The sequence below is a fragment of the Condylura cristata genome, unplaced genomic scaffold (genome assembly GCF_000260355.1).
Source record: "Condylura cristata isolate star-nosed mole 26May11 unplaced genomic scaffold, ConCri1.0 scaffold00017, whole genome shotgun sequence".
NCBI classification, from domain to species: Eukaryota; Metazoa; Chordata; class Mammalia; order Eulipotyphla; family Talpidae; genus Condylura; species Condylura cristata.
In genome coordinates, this window is record NW_004567118.1 from 34,405,549 (window position 1) to 34,412,666 (window position 7,118).

Genomic DNA, 7,118 nt, shown 5'->3' on the forward strand with positions numbered 1-7,118 from the left:
GAGCAGCCCTGGCGAGGAAACTGGCCGCCAACCCTCCTCTCTGACGGGAGTGCCCCGGGCCTCAGTGAAGAAAGAAGGGTCGTCTGGGCCCGCCTTCCGAAGAGACCGCGCGCGCTGAGCTAGACTTGGCGCTTAACCCTCCCTCCATTTCCTCTCCGCTCTCTAATTCTAAATCCTCCCCGGACTTCTCCGGAGATGCCCACGCGTCGCCCATCCGCGTTCTCTTTACCCCTTCGTGTCCCTCCCCTGTCTCTTTCGCGCTATACAAACCCTTAGGCCATTTCATACCGCACTCACCCCGGTAAGGTAACCGTCTTCACGCAATTATCCCTGTGTCAGGTTAGCTCTTAAACTGGGCTCTGGAGGGCACCTCTTATATTTGCTGTGTAGCTTCTAACCTGCTGCTACGCATTCTTATGGGAATCCACACATACTTGTGGTTCAGGTCACACCGTGGGATTTCAGTCCACTGGACGCAGGGCTATGCCCCACCGGCGAGTGGCTGCCCTAGTATCCACCGAAGGGGTGGACATAGCGCAGAGGGAATCTGGTGGGTTGCAAATTTGGGGAAATAGTGAAGTCATTATCAGCGGCCACAGAAGCTGCAGAACCTCTAAAGCAGTGCTGGCTGCTCTTCTGAGTCGTTCGTTCCATAGCTTGTAACAAGTCTGCTTGCTGGTAAGCTTAAAATTCTAAGGATTTTTTTTTTTTTTTTTTGTGGGCAGGCAAGACATTAGTCTACGCTTGGAGAAAACCTGGATGAAAAAGGCAGTCTGTGGCAAGTTTTCTCTCTCACACACACACAATGTGTGCCATGCTTACCCGCAGTAGTGGGCCTAACATGTATGTCAGCTCAGCGACCACCAACCAAGTGGTAGCAACAAACACCCCTTACCGCCCTCCACCCGCTATTTGGAAGCTATTTCTTGGATATCTAGCGCCATCTAATGGAAAGGGTGAGGAAGAAAATAAGATATTCCAGAGCCCAATATGTGAAAAGAGAGATGGCAGCCAAGCAGAATATTTTTGTTATTTTATGGCGGCTTTCCACACACACAAATCACAGCACACTTTACAAGAGTTCGTTTAAGCCTCAGACTATAGCCGCAAGCTTTTGGCACAAACAAAAAATTTCATGCCTAAGGTTCTCAATTTCTCTAGGCTAAAACAAAGAATTATACTGGTTTTCAGCCTAACAAATGATATCATATAAACAGGTAAAAGAGGCAGAGGTGGAAGCCAAGGCTGGATGCAATCTCTAAGAATTACTCACTTTCTTGGTACCCCCCCCCCAATATTGTTGCTCATTTCACAAGTAGGATCTTTGGAATGGGGACTGCCTTTAAGCTGGCAAGAACCCTGTAACAAAGGCAAATTCCAAGCTAATTCTTAAGAGTGTCATGCCAAACTTCTGTGCCTTTTCAGGGAGAACGGCAGAATTATTATAAAACAAATATCAGTTTTATTATTTTTTTAGATTTGTTTATTTATGCATGCAAGAATGGGGGTACAAGCCAGAGGTGTGGGGAATGAGAGGATTCACTAGAGACAAAGTGGGGAGCAGAACAGGCAGATCTACTGAAATACACTGCTGAGGGGAGCAGCAGGTGGGTCAGTTGAGGTCTGCTATGCTATGTGGGTCAGCTCCCCGGCCAGGGATCCAACTCATGCTGCAGTGGCTTCAGACAGCTTCATAGTGCTGTGCTTTAACCCGTTGCACCACCAGGAAGGGCCAAGTATCACTTTTAGTGAAAACATCTTAAAGCTATTACTATAACAGATATTGAGTTATTAAGTATCTTCGAACATTCTGAAAATGGGTTAAAATTCTTTATCCTCAGCCCTCCCTGGTGGTGCACAGCATTAAGAAGCTAAAGCCACTTCAGCATGAGTTTGATCCCAGTCCTGTAGGTGACCACATGATGCAGCAGACCTCTCCTGACCCACCCACTGCTCCCCTAAACAGTGTACTTCATCAGTAGGCCTGTTCTGCTCCCCACTCTGTCTCTGGTGAATCCTCTCACTGCCCCTGAACTTCTGGCCTGTACCCCATTCTGTATGCATATATATATATATTTTTTTTTAATTCTTTATCCTCTTATTCAAATCACATTTGAACTCCTATAAAATTCCTATAGGTGGGCAGTGAGACAAATAGTGTTACTCGTTGACATTTTCAAATGAACACCAAAGAAGTGGAAAAGGACAATAAGCACTTACATCCTATGGAAGCCAAAGGAAGAAGTATCAGTATTTGGTGTGAAGATAGCTGTTGAGAGAATTTGGGGAAATAGTGAAGTTGTTATAAGAGTACTTAACTTTGGTATACTAAGTACACGACTGACATAAAGAAGTGGTTTGTTCAAGCATTTTACTTTTATTATTTTACAGGAAAGCACTTTCCACTGGAGTGTGTCCAAACCAGCATCTGGCACCTGGGAAAGTGAGAGTTCGAACATACTGCACATGAAATATAAATAAAACTTAGAGAATTGTTGGTACAGCAGGACTTGGTTAGAAGCCAAATATCGCAGCTGCCTTCTAAAGGGGTGTGGAAAGAGGGGATTTGCAATGGAAATGATTCCAAAATCATAATTCTAGTGGGTGTTTGTTACAAGAAGAAACCCAAGGAGACTCATTTGACTTCCTGTAAAGAATAGCCAACATCCCTTTGGCTTGCAAAAAGCACTTTCTTTGCTTATGCAGTTCAAGAGACCCACTTAGAGAGAATGTACCTACTGGTGTTTAGTTATGTTACATGAATTGACTGACTAGTCTGAAAATTATTGTTTTACAATATGCATTAGAGAGTTGTAACATGCCTGATATTGTACAGAATGACACATTACAGACTTTTTCTTTTGGGAAATTTCATTGTAAGCACATGATATCTGTTGCACAAAACATGCACAGAACAATTATTTGTCATATTTAAGATTCATGAATCACATTCCTTGGTCTTTGGATATAATAGCATACATGCACAAAAATGTATGTGTATGGATATTTATTGATACACTGGTGAAATTAGAAAAAGATGAGCACATTGGAAAGAGCCTAATTGTGTGTCAGCAAAGATGATTAAATTATGACACATTCACCATTTGGAAAACATCAGTCCCCCATTATCTATGATTTTCCTTTGTGTGGCTTCAATTACCTGTAGTCAACTAATATCTGAACTTATTACACACAGTAGGATATTCTGAGAGAAAGAGACCAACAGTTCATGATGGACAGCTCAGGTGCAATAGTCCTTGGTGGCCCATGGTTAAGCATTCAGTCTCTATTAAAGCCTTTGGGAGGGGCCTCCCTAGGGGCCTAGGGGTTATGTCTCAGCACTATCACCTCAACAGCCTGAGTCCAAGGCTGGCCAGGGAGTTGACCCACTTGGCACAGCAGACCTTAGCAGTGTTTTTCGGTCGATCTGTCTATTCTGCTCCCCACTCTGTCTCTGGTAAATCTTCTCACCACCAGTACTAATAACAGCAAAAAATCCCTGACTTACAGCATCTGCTAATTTCTGTAGTGCAGTGTTCCAACAATGGCCAATTGCAGGCTGCCAACAAGATATCACTGATTGCAGAACTGGGAAGAAAAAAGCACAGTAGTTCACCATTACATAGCATTTCTATTGTACAGAAACAATAGCTGTAAATAACACCAGGAGTATAGGCAATAACAAAATGTAGTAAAACAAGCAGGGTGTGATGAGTCTTGATGAGTACTTTTTACTGTTGTTTTAAATGTAATTTAGGGGTCTCCCTGATAGCCTAGGGGTTAAGTCTCAACCCTATCACTGCTATGGCCTGAGTTTGATCCCCAGCCCACTGCTCCCCTTAACTATGTATTTCAACAAACCTGCCTGTTCTTCTCCCCATTCTGTCTCTGGTGAAATCTTCTCATACAACCTCACCACAACGCCGCACCTCTGCTTTACACCCCAGTTCTTCTATGCAAGAAAGAAAAAGTAACTTTATTTACATAAGTTTATATAATTTTTAATAATTGCCATGCTTAACAGCCAGTTCAAAAAAATTCCTGAAAATTATTTTATTTTATTTTTAAAATATTTACTTATGCATACAGAATTGGGGTACAGGCTAGAAGTGCAGGCACAGCGAGAGAATTCACAAGAGACAGAGTGGGCAGCAGAACAGGCAGACTGACAAAGTACACTGCTGAGGGGAGCAGTGGGCGAGACAGGAGAGGTCTGTCGCACCATGTGGGTCACTTCCCTGGCCAGGGATCGAACTCATCCTGAAAGGGGTTGTGGATTGCTTCATAGTGCTTCACTTTAACCTACTGCACCACCAGGGAAGGCCCCTATTTTATTTTTTTAAAGATTTATTTTATTTATTTATACATGCAAGAGTGGGGCCTCGTGAGGCCCTAAATTAAAACTAACACCCACCCTTATGGGACCACATGTGCTAGGCAGCTGTACAAGGACTGGGCCAACTCTTGATTCCTTGGATTTCACTCTGACCTACGCCCCTTATAAGAAACAGCGGCCATCCTTCAGCTCCTGCGCCAACCAGCTGCAGACACTTATTAATCTTCTCCTACCATGAGTTTCTCAGCCACCATATTTCCACCCTCAGCTTCATTTCCAGTTAACCTCTGGTTTTGGAGGATGTTGGTTAAGACCCTTTAAGTATAAAGTTACTCATCTAGTACCAACTATTTACAGTAAACCAGCTAGCTGTAGCAGCAGTGGGACTACTCAGACCACTCACTCACTGTTACCACAGTCACGTACAGTTCAGATCCACATAGGACGTGCTGTATTTCTCAAGTTGGACCTCTTCATTCTATCCCAACTTGTGCTGCCCTTCTTCTGCTAGGCTCCACTGCCCTGCTGAAAGAACCACAGGCCTGCTGGGGCCTCCTGGGCACCAGGTGGGATGTGATTAGTCTCTCCTCCACTTACCCATCTGTACCATTCCCTGGAGCCCTTCAAGACTCAGAGCCTCAGAGTCTTCCCACACCCCTCTCTGTGAATCAAACTCATCTTTAGCTGACTCCTGGTCTCTGACCTACTGAGATGCTGCCCCAGTCTCACCTCCTTACAGTCAGAACACACAACCTGCCATGGAGACTCAAACTGTAACATGAGCGATGCTGGACGCTCATAGATCCATTGCCTGCTGGCAAAGATTCAGTCCAGGCAAACAGACATGGGAAGCCACTTCTCCCTTTCAGAACATGTTAAAGAGGTTCAAGTTTTCCATCAAGTGAAACCTATTCCACTTCTAGGGCAAGCAGTAGGTGGAGGAGAGAGGTATCAGATCAATGTCTGTAGCTGTTCTCTCTCTCCACCTGTGATCTGGGCCAAGAATGTTCTATTAAAAGCTTCTTCTCTTTAGTACCAGGACACAGGGAATTTTTCTAGAGCTCGCTCATGTAAATCCTTCATTTTAGGTTGGATCATTGCTCTATTTTTTTAAAGATTTATTTATTTATGCATACAATAACTGGGGTGCAGGCCAGAGGTATGGGGGTGTGTGTGTAGCGCGGGAGAAGATTAACCAGAGACAGAGTGGGGAACAAAATAGGCAGATCCACTGAAATACACTGCTGAGGGGAGCAGTAGGCAAGACAGGAGAGATCTGCTACACCATGTGGGTCAGCTCCCTGGCTAGGGATCGAACTTGTGCTGCAGTGGCGGTGGATAGCTGTGCTTTAACCCCTTATGTCACCAGGGAGGCCCCTGGACAATTTCTCTTTAACTGGTGTCAAAAATTAGTTGTTTTGGGTAATTCCTTGCTTCCCAAGATCACCTTGCCTTGGATGTGCCTGGAGGTCATCCAACTTTGACTTCTAAGACTTCAGCATGAGGGCCCTCCCTGGTGGCACAGTGGGTTGAAGGGCAGCACTGTGAAGCTAGCTGCAGCCACTGCAGCATGCATTTGATCCCGGACCAGGGAGGTGACCCTCATGGCTCATCAGACCTCTCCTGATCTGCCTGTTGCTCCCCTCAGCAGTTTACTTTGTTGATCTGCCTGTTCTGCTCCCCACTCTGTCTCTGGTGAATCCTCTCACCACCCTTGCACGTCTGGCCTGTACCCCAGTTCTGTATGCACAAATAAATAAATATTTTTTAAAAAGTCATGGAAGGCAGCAGGACTAGCTCATTCAGGAACCTGGTGGGAGAAGCAGAATGAATCACATGCTTCCTATTACCACTGCAGGTAGAGCTCTGGGTACCAAGAAGTAGCTGTGCCTGTGTTAACCTGCTACCCTCACCACCTTGTTTCCATTAGCTGAAATGTCCACATGAATTTCTAGTCTGAATCAGTATAATTGTTTGAGATCTATTTTAGTGTCATAAAAATTACTGCAAAAAAATTGGGGGGTTCATATTCAGCACTAGCTCACAGTTTACCTTAGGGTTCTGAGTTTGCAAACTAGTAAACACTTCAATCGGTTCGACCTCATATAAATTTGACTTTTATGGCAATGCTATTTCCATGCTACTAATCTCACTGGCAACCAACCATGGCTGGAGTAGCCAGTCAGGTTACTTCCTATCGTGTTCCTTGATTTTCTGCTTGGCTAGCTTCACTTACTGTTCACTCATTTGTTGGCTTCTCCTCCCTCCTCAAGATTTTAATTACTGAACGTAACATTTATTCCACACAGTTACACCAATCTTTCATGTTTCCTTACACAGCACCTTGACGTGTCCAAATCCCCGGCAGGAATTGTGAGGCTGGCAGGGCGGGGGCGAGGCGCGTGCGCCCCCTCCCGGCTCCCCAGCGTGCTGCAGCCTCATGAATGCGCGGCGGTTCCTCACCGCTGTCACGCGCGGCAGTGAGGACAAGTGACGGCTCGCGCAAGGCCTCCTGGGAAATGTTCTGGGCCTCACTGTCAGAACTACAACTCCCGGCAGGTACTGCGCTGCAGCCCCGAAGATACGGATGCTAGCAGGTAAATCTGAATCTTACTTATCAACGCCACGGGGAAGAAGGCACAAGCCGATTTCGTACTCACAGGAGGCTTTGGGGGCACAGGATAGTTCTTTCACCAGTGTGCTCGAACAAACTGTGCTGCGGCCACTCCCGCGGACTCTCTGGCCGTGGCGAATCTGCCGCTGCGGCGCGTGGCTAGGCGCC